This window comes from Pyxicephalus adspersus, chromosome 2 (assembly GCF_032062135.1).
Source record: "Pyxicephalus adspersus chromosome 2, UCB_Pads_2.0, whole genome shotgun sequence".
In the NCBI taxonomy this organism is placed as follows: Eukaryota; Metazoa; Chordata; class Amphibia; order Anura; family Pyxicephalidae; genus Pyxicephalus; species Pyxicephalus adspersus.
In genome coordinates this window covers 51,651,702-51,663,716 of record NC_092859.1, presented here as the reverse complement: position 1 = coordinate 51,663,716, position 12,015 = coordinate 51,651,702, and positions in this window count along the sequence as shown.

Below are 12,015 nucleotides of genomic sequence, written 5' to 3'. Positions count from 1 at the left end.
GGACTCAATACAGCTTTTTTGTATTGAATCCAATACAGTCATTTGAATTTTCCGCCCCACCTCCCGCCCACACCGACGCATGCACCGACGTCACCCGGGAAACCCCGGAGATTGTCGCTGCACACACTGGGAGAAGACAGAAGAGTGAAGACGTCTTTGGAGGAGCTGTGGGGACAAGGTAAGTGTTTTTTTTCAGTTGTAATCTGATTGTCATAGAAACAATTGCACTGTAACTCTTGTTTCTATTTTTAGCTACCCCAAACTTGGTACGGACTAAACGCTTTTACCAGGTTCGGGCTAACCGCCCAGGTGGTTAAGGAACATGGTAAAGCTACCTGTTTATGATGTTATAGCGTACCCCAGGGGCGGTATACTCACTACGTATTCCTCTAAATACTTAATTTACATCATTTTTATCTGTCTCTGCTTAACTTAGCTTAACCTAGCTTTCTTCTATTTAACTACTTCTTGCTAACTTCTTTCTTTCATCCATGCATATTCTTGCCCTTTGTTTACTGGCCTTCTACCAGTCTTTTACAAGTAATCCCCATTAAAGATCATTGGAGATTAAGGATTGGTTAATTCAAACCAGTAATCAATTGAAACCTCAAATGTAGATATTCTAGAGTTGCTCATATAACTTAGGTGTCAGCATATGTAGAATTAAATACAAACTGTCATATCTTCATGTATTGTTTAATTATACTTAACTATTGGGACTATAGCCTATACCATATATACCTAACTATTGGGGATATAGCTTATATTATAAACACAAAACTAAAGAGATATAGCCTGCCGATGACTCTGCTTGCTTCCCCTTCTTTGTAATTTTTTGTGATGTCGCATTTCATCCAGTACTGGTTTTGGTCTGTTTTTCAGCTTGGACCACCATTTCCTCAGTTGTTCCTTGGAATGTAGAACTCTGAATTTGTCCTGCAACCTCTGGACTTTCACCTAATAATTGTCCTTTCTACTATTGGGGCAGCTTTCTTGCCACCATATTCTGACCTGTCCAGGCAGCTGGCCATGGCTTCCACCTCTGCATGACTCATTGGTGTAGCTCTCCTCCTCTGACTTTGTGTTGTTTTCTACTTCATGGTCAGATAATCTCCTCAACTGGATATTAAAGTTTTAAAGAAATGACAACAGACTGTTGATCCAGGGAACATCTGATTTCCTTCATCAGCATTAACTGTGCATATATGGTTTTACCTTACATATGCTGGTTTGTAGTATCATTTTTTCCCTAGTGGTTGAACTTGATGGGTTTATGTATTTTAATTTGTTTCCATGACACTAGCTTCTTGGTGTTCTACTCCTCAAACTTACATATGTTTTTTAGAGCTGTGCCATGCAATCTTCCATCTAATCAGTCCAGGTAAGAGTAGGCACACCATGAGCCAGTTGGTTTGCGCCATGCAAAAACTAATTTCTCAGCTATCTTCTAGCATACCAACTAAGCATTCCCCTGAAAAAGCTACTGGTGGAAGCCAACTTGGCAGTAAATTAATCATGCATATATTCCACTTTTGGATGCTTTAATTTTCTCATTGTGACTTTCACTTAAGGCATATTCCTTTTGTCAAAGTTGTACTAATGACTTTTTCCAGCATTTTGATTAATAGCTTTACCAGGATTTTTTTATTCTTACACCACCTTTGCTTTTTATAAAGTAGATTTTTGAGGGGAAACAGTCTGCCTTGTGTTTCAACTAGAGGAAACTAGATTTTTTAGAAAAAATGATACATGAAATTATAAATCTTTTTGTCCAACTGTTTTTGGAAATAGGAAACATTTCCACAACTTGTTAGATATGTGCTAATTGTATTAATAGCACCTTCCTGATTTCCTACATGTCTTTCTATTTTATCTTCATTAGGACGGACCTTTAAGGAATCATAGACAATTGAGTTCAATAATTTTCATATAACCAATCTTGATTCCAAACTGCTAAAATCTTATTTATTCAAGGAGGCATTGAAACACATATACTCAAATATAATCTTTATATACAAATTTAACAGATGGATAATGATTATAGTCCCAATATCTCTACACTTTTCTCCTTTAACTTCAAAACTTGTCCCCTTTAACACCTGAGGGAGCAGATTTTATCAGCTGCAAAATGTGTATAGATATTTAATCATTATCCATATTAAAAAACAAAAAAACATAATAATCACATCATTAATATAAGTACATATATATATGCTTATATATTGTGGGAGATTAGCATCAAAAACACTCACTGCAGAGAGGTATTTCAGGCTTGAGTTCAATTTCAGAGTGCTCTGCCCACTTTTACTTGCAAAAACATCCACAGAAAGCCAAAAAATAGGCAAACCCTCACAGTGGATAAATGTCATACACCGCATGACAAAAGACACCAAATGTCACCTCCTGGCTTTGATCTACTAGACCTAAACTGTGGGAGACCTTCTCCCAGCTCACAGACTTCACAACAGTTTTTTTCCTGAGCCACACCTGGCTCACCAGTGTTAAAGCCAGGTGCCTTTTTTAATGGCCAGGTGTTTCCTAGTTACTGTGAATTTTTGGCCTGGAAGCAGAAGCAGTGTCTGGCCCACCCATTCCTTCCAGTACACTCCAGGCCTGGATCTCAAACAAAAAGCTGCAAATATGGAGCACAACATTTTTTACACCCTTATCCAGGCCCCTTAATCCCATCTACAGGAGAAATTGATATAAATGATGGCAAATCCCCTCAAATTTGTCATAATGTATTTCATCCTGCTACAATATATATGCTGTATATATACACTTAAGAACTCAAATGAAGCAGTTTTAAACAACCTTTTTACTTTAATCTAAACAAGCTCTGGAACCCACACACAGATAAAGGAAGGAAGGTAAGGTAGATGGAACCTCACCACAAATAGGAACTTTCTCATCTGTGGACCAAGCAGAATTTTTCAATTGTATTATTTTAACTTATTCATGTTTTTATCTATCTATCTATCTATCTATCTATCTATCTATCTATCTATCTATCTATCTATCTATCTATCTATCTATCCACACACATATTATTAATGGTATGATTATGTTGTATATATTTTAATAAAGATAAGTATACTCTTTAGTTTTACATCTTATCCCCTTATGTAAGACTCTTGAGGAAGCAGATTTCATCAGCCACAAAAAAACATTGAGTTTTAATTATCATATTTATTAAAATGAGTAGATGGTTTTGAGTGCCTCCATAAATAAAAATGAATTTAGCAGTTTGAAATCAGGTTTGGTTATCTGAAAATGTTTTAACACAATTGAATATGGTGCCTTAAAAGTGATAATTTTTTGTTTTCTCACTTCCAAGATATCTTTTTTGGAATGTGCATTTGATATAAATAAAAGCAATGCTATGCTACATACCATGAACTATGTAGCCCTGTTTTGATGGGGGTGGTATATTAGATGACCCAATCCAAACAGGCTATAGTAGTAAACCTGTAGGTTTCAGTCTTCACTATGTGAAAGAGTGAATTTTTTAATTGGTTTGGCAGTGCCTCCTCCCAGGATAGGGCTTCTGAGAGCAAAGAAGATTCCTTTCCTGGAAAATTAACCAGTAATCTAAGTGAGATGTTTGGGAGCATTACCATAACAATATTAAAAGATATCTGTACACACAGAATAGAGATAACAATATGTTTATAAAGTAAAATGTTAATGAACTGCATAAACAGGCAACATACAGGAATAGCATAAGAACAAATAAACCCAACAAGAGTACAGGTGTATTTGCATACACATGCAGAGCAAAGATACCTCCAGATACAGATTGCAGAAAAGTTCAGTGTCAGGAGCCTCTGAAGATGAGCCCAGATGTGACATCAGCTGGAATACCTTTGAGACAGGATGGTGTTGATAAGGATATCCTCCAACAGGCACTGGAACAGCCTGAAGAGTAGTTTTTCTCTGAAGAAGTCAGCAGTGTGATATTGAAACTCAGTGTTAGCCTATCTACTTTGTCACTCAGTCCCTAAAGAGTATTTATCCTGCTGCTGCAGACCTATATCTACCTATGGGCCAACAGTTGCCTAACTTGGTTCTATATTATTCTGTTTGAGGAGCTCCACACTAATTCTAACTAGCCTCCCAGACCAAGAGGGGACTACAGCTATTCAGCTTAAACAGATAGGTTCACCTAATAGTATAATTACAAGGTGAATCACTTAACATGCAGAAAACATAAACAGAAGTACACTTACCTTCAATCCTGCAGGGCAGTCTGATCCATCTGGAGGTCTATTCCTTTGGGTCCCTCGTTGTCCCGGCATCGGGCTTTGGACCGACACTCCAGCCGGCGCCATCTTATCCTCTTCTTCCGGGTTCTTGTTCTTATGTCACCCAACCCAGGTGTGAGATCAGGTGACGTAGCTGGGAAAAAAACTTGCAGATCTCACTGCGCATGCGTAAGATCAGCAATTTTTTTTCCTTTTGACAAAAGGGCTCCTTCTGCGCATGCCTGCGCTCCCATTCATTTTCGATTGCTAGAATTAAAAAAATAAGGGTGTTGCACTTCAAAAAACAAACAAACAACAGAATTTTTACTCTATATAAAAGGATTTTCTACCCTTTTATGTAAAGTGAAATCTCTGAGTTTAGGTACGCTTTAAGGTCTAGAAGCTGCTTTAACTGTGAGCACAATTGTGTCAATTGGTGTGCATGCTCCTTCCACTGAGTTTGTTTATGTAGTAACTCAAATTGCTGGATTAGGGAGAACAAGTCCTGTCGCTTAAACATAATTTACCTTTTCTTACAGGAGCCATGTGTCATTAGCTTGCCCCTAATAGTGGCCTTATGGGACTCCCATACATGATCCAGAGACGACTCCCCCGTCGCGTCAAGTTATATATGGCAGAGCCCTTTAGGATGAGTTGCCTAATTTCGACCTTTGATGGTGAAGGTACTGTAGGATTGGACATGAGAGATGCCGTCACTGCAGTGTGATCAGAAATGGTATGTGTGGCAATGTCCGCACTCAAAGAAAAATGATCCATGAAGATCATATGATATAGATAAAATAGAAAAATGAGTGTGGGGGCATATGACAACCTAATATCTTAGTATGTAACTGTGCAAATATCAGGTCTTTGCGATTCTTATAACTGTTTTTTCTTTTAGTGAGAAGCTGTGATGGCAGAGGCACAAGCAAGTTTCACGTCGTTAGAGTTACCGGCCATCATGAAGTTTTTGTTTCTCCAGGGAAAGTCAGCAAAGAACATACACACTGAGATGTCACAAACACTGGGGGAGAAGTGTCCTTCCTTTCCCTGGAGAAACAAAAACTTCATGACAGCCTGTAACTCCAACGACGTGAAACTTGCTTTATTTGTTTCTGGGTGGTAGGGTAACATTTGGCGCCTTCGATTTGTCATCATTTACAACTAAACCACAAATTTCAGCAAATCTAGAGAGCAATGTGCCCGAGTTCAATAGAATTGTGACAGATGCTGTTAGAGACAACAGTATATCATCAGCAAAGAGCATTATCTTATGTTCCATATCAAAGACCTTAACTTCAGATATATCCTGATTAGCATGAATAGCTGCTGCTAGCGGTTCAAGGGCTAATATAAAATGAGTGAGAGTGGGCAACCTTGTCTGATACCCCGCAAAATCAGAAATGGTGCCATTGAAAAACCCATATACCTAATGGTGGCGGAAGGAGAAGCATACAAGGCAGCTACCCAATGTAAAAACTCCTCACCAGATCCGTATTTCCTATAAAACATGTATTGCCATGATATCGAATCAAAGGCCTTCCGCACGTTCAACGAAAGTAGCATACACTCAATTGATTTGAACTGCGCTAGATGAAGTAACTGAAGTACTCTTCTAACATTATCGCCATCTAGGGACAAAGCCTACCAGATCGCCATTTATCAATTGTTCCAAAATCCGGTTGAGCCTAGTAGCCAAGATTTTGGCCAAGATATTTACATCCACATTTAAGAGCGAAATAGCTGGCCCAGGAACTAGGGTCGGACAATGGCTTAGGGTTAATGGCAATAAATGCCTTCAGTGATTCTGGGCGTAAATTGGTTCCTTGCTTCAAACAATTAAAAAGAGTGTGTAAATATGGTGGGATGACACCAAATTTTTGGAGAATAATGGCGCTGTCAGGACCTGGGCGTTTGCCAATCTGCAGGGTTTTAATGGCCGCAGCAATCTCTGAAGTAGAGATATCTTTTTGCAGCATTTCCAGGTCAGAGGAGTGCATTCCGGGTAAACGTACAGTTGCAAAAAACTGGTCTGCTTTTCTTGTATCCATTTCCGAAGAGGCAGGGATATCCACAGGCAGACAGGAACAGCACATGGAAGTTGGCTGGGAACCAACATACAGGACAACGAAGGGATAACACAGGAGCTGGACACAGGAAACACTGGATTAAGCACCAGGCGTACAGGAACTAGTTCACGGAACTGGGGAGCTCGGCACTAGTATGACTTGTTGCACGAACACAAAATGAAGTCTGAGAGCTAGCTAAATAGCCAGGGCTGGTTAAGAGTCTATTTTCTGATTGGCCAGTGGCATGGACGGAGTTGATAATGCTTGGAAACAAAGGCACGCCCAGCGTCAGAACTGCCCGCATGCGCAGTGGAGAGATGCCTGTGCTTTAGGAACAGGTAAGTGTGACATATTCCCCTTCTTTGCTTTAATAAACTCCTGGGTTGCTTTGGCTGTATGTTTTGGGTAATAGTCCATCTGTATTATGAAACGCCTCCCAATCAATTTGACTGCATTTAGCTGGATTTGAGCAGACAGTAAAAAAGACTTTAAAATTCAAGTGGTTAATCTGTAAAGGTATTCTTTTCTCAGGTAGGCACACTTTACAGTTTACTTCATTAGTTTTCTCTACCACTTCAACCTTCTCTACCGCTTACCACCATGCCAAGGACTTGCTTTCTGGAATGAGCACAGTTTCACAGTTTCTGACCTTAAAGTGACAATTTCCAGCAATCCCTAAGGGTTGTGCCCATATACCAGCTCAAAAGGGAAAAAACAGTGGAGGCCTGGCTTCCGGGGGTGGAACCTCATGCAGCAATTAGCTTCCACAACAGCTCTGTTAGTAACCCTGAAGTCACTCGGACCATGAATCCATCATGACTAAGGCCAGGGCCCCAGGAGGAATTCACCTCTAACCAATAAAATTCCTCACAGATCTATCCCAACACACCCTGGCCTTCAGGCGTGCCCTGAAACCCCTGCATGACAACAAAATCTGCTATGGATGGGGCTTTTTGTTTCAAGTGAATGCTCAAAGAGGGATTAAATCAGCGACCTTCCGCCACCAGGGAAATCTTGTGATCTTTCAGGGTACCTTTGCACTGCTGTCCTTCTCCCACACACATATGCCATTGTATGTATCACCTATTACTAAGACTTAGTCAGTTAACTTCAGTTTGCCAATCCCGATGAGTTTATTGAGCCACCCTTGCCAAGGGACCTGCGCATTTAATCTCACTAGATTTTATATATTTTGCATACTACCCAGCTGGGGGCTTATTGGTTGGGTGAAATATCCTCAGATTCCCCCCCCCCCCCCCCCCCTCTTCAACCCCGATACCCCCCCTCCCCAAATAACTCCCAGTCCCTTCTGCAGCCTTTTGCCCTCCTCTATTCTTAGTACTACATAGTTATATAGTAAGTCAGGTTGAAAAAAGACATAAATCCATCAAGTTTAACCACTAGGAAATAAACATATCCCAGATGAAAAAAGATCCAGAGGAAGGAAAAAAAATCTGGAATGATTTTTCCTTTGTAATAATCTTAAAGTAAATAATTGGGAAGAGACCATTTATATGTTTCTACAGGGTGATCATATCCCCCCTTAAAGGGAGAATAGATTCGGTTCAGCTAATCTCTGAGCTCCTCCATTCCTTTTACCGGTAATAGTTTTGTTGCTCTTCTCTGCACTCTCCCCAATTCCACAATACCCTTTTTGTGAACTGATGCCCACAACTGGACTGCATATTCCAGGTGAGGTCTAAGCAATGCTTTGTACAGGGGCAGGATTATGTCACAATCTCTGCAGTCTATTCCTCTTTTATTACAAGAAAGTACTTTGCTAGTTTTAGATATTGCAGCTTGGCATTGCATGCTATTATAAGGTCTATGATCTACCAGAACCCCCCAAAACCTCCTTTTCTATTTTTGACTCCCCTAAATGTTTTCCCCCTACACAGTATAAAGCATGCATGTTGTTTGCCCCTAAGTGCATAACTTTACATTTATCAATATTAAATAAAGTTTGCTTGGCTGCCAATAAAACAGTGCATCTAAGTCTGCTTGTAGAATATAGACATCCGGTATGGACTTAATTCTATTACATGGTTTGGTGTTATCTGCAAACACAGAAATGGTACTTTTAATCCCAAACTCTATATCATTTATAATTATGTTTAACAGTAATGGTCTCAACACTGAACCCTGGGGTACACCACTAATACCCTAAGACCAGAGTATGAATTTTTATACACTGCTTCTGGATGCAGTCTTTAAACCCCCCTGGCATTAACCCTCCCAGCATTCTAATTCTGTCAGTTTTTTGATGCAAAAAGTGATCCTATTTTTTTTTGCATAGAAATTTTTGTTTATATTGTGGGCCTGTAATTTTTAGGATTAACTCCCTGGTATAATAATTATATTTATTTATTATATTATAATCATAAATTATAATATAATACATAATTATAAATAATAATCTAAAAAAGAATGAAATAATAGACAACAATGTAATCTTAAAATAAAATATAAAATTAAAAATGTACTTTTATTTTTATTTCATGTTGTGTGGTGTTTTTGTACTGTAAAAACCATTTAAAAGCAGATTACATTGTAATCTGCTTTTAAATTTCCCTCCCAGACACACCCTCATACATCACCACTAGTGTTGATGTTCAAATTCGGGTTGTCCCTATATTCGACCCGAATATGGCTGTTCGAATTCCGATAGACCCGACCCGAAAAACACAGCAGAAATTCGGGATTCAACAGCAAAAATTCAGGAAAAAAAAACATTTTTCTTAAATTTATTTGTATGTGTTTTTATTTTAATTTGTTCTTTTTTTACAAGTTATCCGACAATGACATTATAAATCATAATGTCATTGTGGGATTCCTGGACCGTGGGAGCTTTGCGGTCACAGCTAACTGAAAGCAGGTGCCTTCAATTAGCTGTAACCGTAGGCAATACAGGGCAATAGAGGTTGAAGGGAGATACTATCTCCATTCATTACCTCTACTGCTCTGTGATTGGCTGAGAAAAAGGAAACCCTGATGACAGCTCAAGCATCATCAGGGTTTCCCTTTCCTCAGCCAATCAGGGAGCAGAGCAATCAGCGGAGCTTTACTATGCTGACAGCTCTGCTCCCCTGATCACTCCAAGGACGCTGACGAACGAGGATTGTCGTTGGAAATGAACGACCACCACGGTGAATCTGATAGGTAACAACATGAAAGGGGCTCTTTAATCTTCATGTGAAGTACAGGGGTGTGTAATAGTGTTATGTATCTTTTTATGTATCCTTTTACAATGTATCTTTTTATGTATCCTGTTATAATATATCTTTTTACATCTGTTTGGAGGCTGTAGAAGCTCTACACAGTGCTGAAAAAAACCCGAATTTTTCCTCCCATTGACTTTAATGGTGTTCGACTTTGACATTCAACCACCCGAATTTTTTTGCTATATTCGAGCGAATAGCTGCCGAATCGAATAGTGAGCTATTCGACCAACACTAATCACCACTCACATCACCCGGAAGATGACTCATCCTCCGGGGTATTGTGAGTGGGGATTTCTCTGCCCTGCCTCACACAGGCACACAGACGCTGGAGCTGCTGCTGCTGCTCGCATCTCCAGAGAGATGCAAAGCACAATGCAGGACTTGCAGGACACCCCCCGACGGACTGGCACCCGGGCATCACACCAGGACCATCGGATCGCCGCTGGAGCGTGGGGCCAAGGTAAGGGGGGCTCTTAAAGTTACCCCGAGTGTGAGCTAGGGGGGTTAATCCTGAATGTGGCTCGGAGTTGAATTTCATTACAAATAGCGCTAACCCCGAGTCACACTTGAGGTGGAATTGAGGGTTTACCTGGTCCTCACGAGCCCGCAGCCTCCGCCGGCGATGCCTGGACGGTATTGGCATTCCCTTGGTGATGCCTGCAATCTGTGTCCCCTGGCCTCACATCCCCGGCGTGTGAACGTTGGAGATGCGAGACCATGGGATGCAGATGCAGGCGGGCATGCATTGTGAGTATGTGCGGGTGGCGTGCGCTGGGGGGCAGAAAATTTCAAATAAAATAATCATACCTGGTCCTGGTGCTTTATTAACCCCCCCTAGCAGTATTTTTCCCGAGTGTGACTTGGGGTGGATTTTCCAGGCAAAATGGGTATTGGAGTCACACTCAGAAAGCTTTTAACTAAAAACAATCCACTTACCTTGTTCCGTCACTGTCCCCCAGCGACCTGCTGGTCTCCACAGGTCCTGGGGACACGTCCTGCTCCACCGATCTCCAGCCGGCGAATGCAGAAACAATCTCCATGGTTTCCCAGTGACATCGGTGCATCCGTTGGTGTGGGCGGGAGGATCGGCGGGAAATTCAAATAATTACAATTATAATTGTATACAATACAATTATAGCTGTACTGAGTCCAATACAAAGAAATATTCATAATATATATATAATTATATTTTATATATATTATACATGCTACTGTACAGTTATATTACGTTTAAATATTTTTTTTAACAGATTTTCGTTTTATTTAAAGTTTATTAATAAATTTATTAAATATCGGTGAGTTATGCCTACGAATTATAGCCTGAAAAATATTCAATGAAAAATAAATTTCCATGCAAAAAATTGTACTGCTTTTTGCATGGAAATTTGGATGGAATTAGACTGCTAAGGAGGTTAATCCCCCTGGTGACATTCCCGAGTGTGGCTCGAGGTGAAATTTCTTTACAGAAAGCAGTAACCCCGAGCCACACTCAGAGTGTTGAGGACTTACCTGGTCCTCAGGAGCTCGCGGCATCCTCCAGAGATGCCAGCCTGGCATCTAGGTCCACTTGGTGATGCCGGCCGGCATCGGTGTCCCCTAGCCTTGCATCCCAACATGTAAAGTTGGAGACACAAGGCTAGGAGATGCTGATGCTGGCCGGGTATGCAACATGTGTGTGTGGGCAGCGTGCGTGCATGGGGAGGGGGGGGGGGGGGGTCAGGACTGTCTGGAAATTTCAAATTAAAAGTATTTTTAAATGTCAAATGTACTGATTTGACATTTGAAAATACAAAATTATTAAACAGCCAGGGATGACATCTAAATAAACTAGGATCTCCACCTTTAGTTAATCAAAGTTTTTACTTGGAGTAAGGTTGTAGTAGGCTTTCTAGAGATCCCCAGACTAGAAAGATGCTATTATTCCAGCCCAATTGTCAAGGGGTTACCCTTCTCACTCAGCCATCCTCTCAAACATAGTGAGGAATGCCCCCACATCATCAGTTGACATCATTTTCATTGTTTTTTAATGAAAATGGCTGGCTCAGCTGATTGCTAGGTTGCTTTGGGTAACCACTGCTGGTTCCCACTCTGGAGTGAGCTGCTGCACTGTCTTAACCAGAATTTTTACCTGGTTGAGGCTTCCTGTAAGTGCAGTTGCCTGTATTGCATCAGTTTCTTGCAAAGACACAAGCGGAACTTTGGTGGACTGTTGCTGGGTGACCATAGCAAAAAATTGTGCCTCCAGGTTTTGCTACTTTGCCCTGGTAGTCTCTCACAAGGTGGGCCTCTGTAGTCTGTAGTTGCACCACCACTGATGCAGATATAGTGTAGCCCTGACAAGCTGCCGGTCCTCAATTTTAACAGGAAAGCCTTCCAATTGTCACTGTATTAGCTGCTGTTCACTGCACTCTGCATTAAAAAAAAATGAAGTATATACAGCTACAGTGTAATGGTTTTAGTTGCATGTCCTGCAGTTCTTAA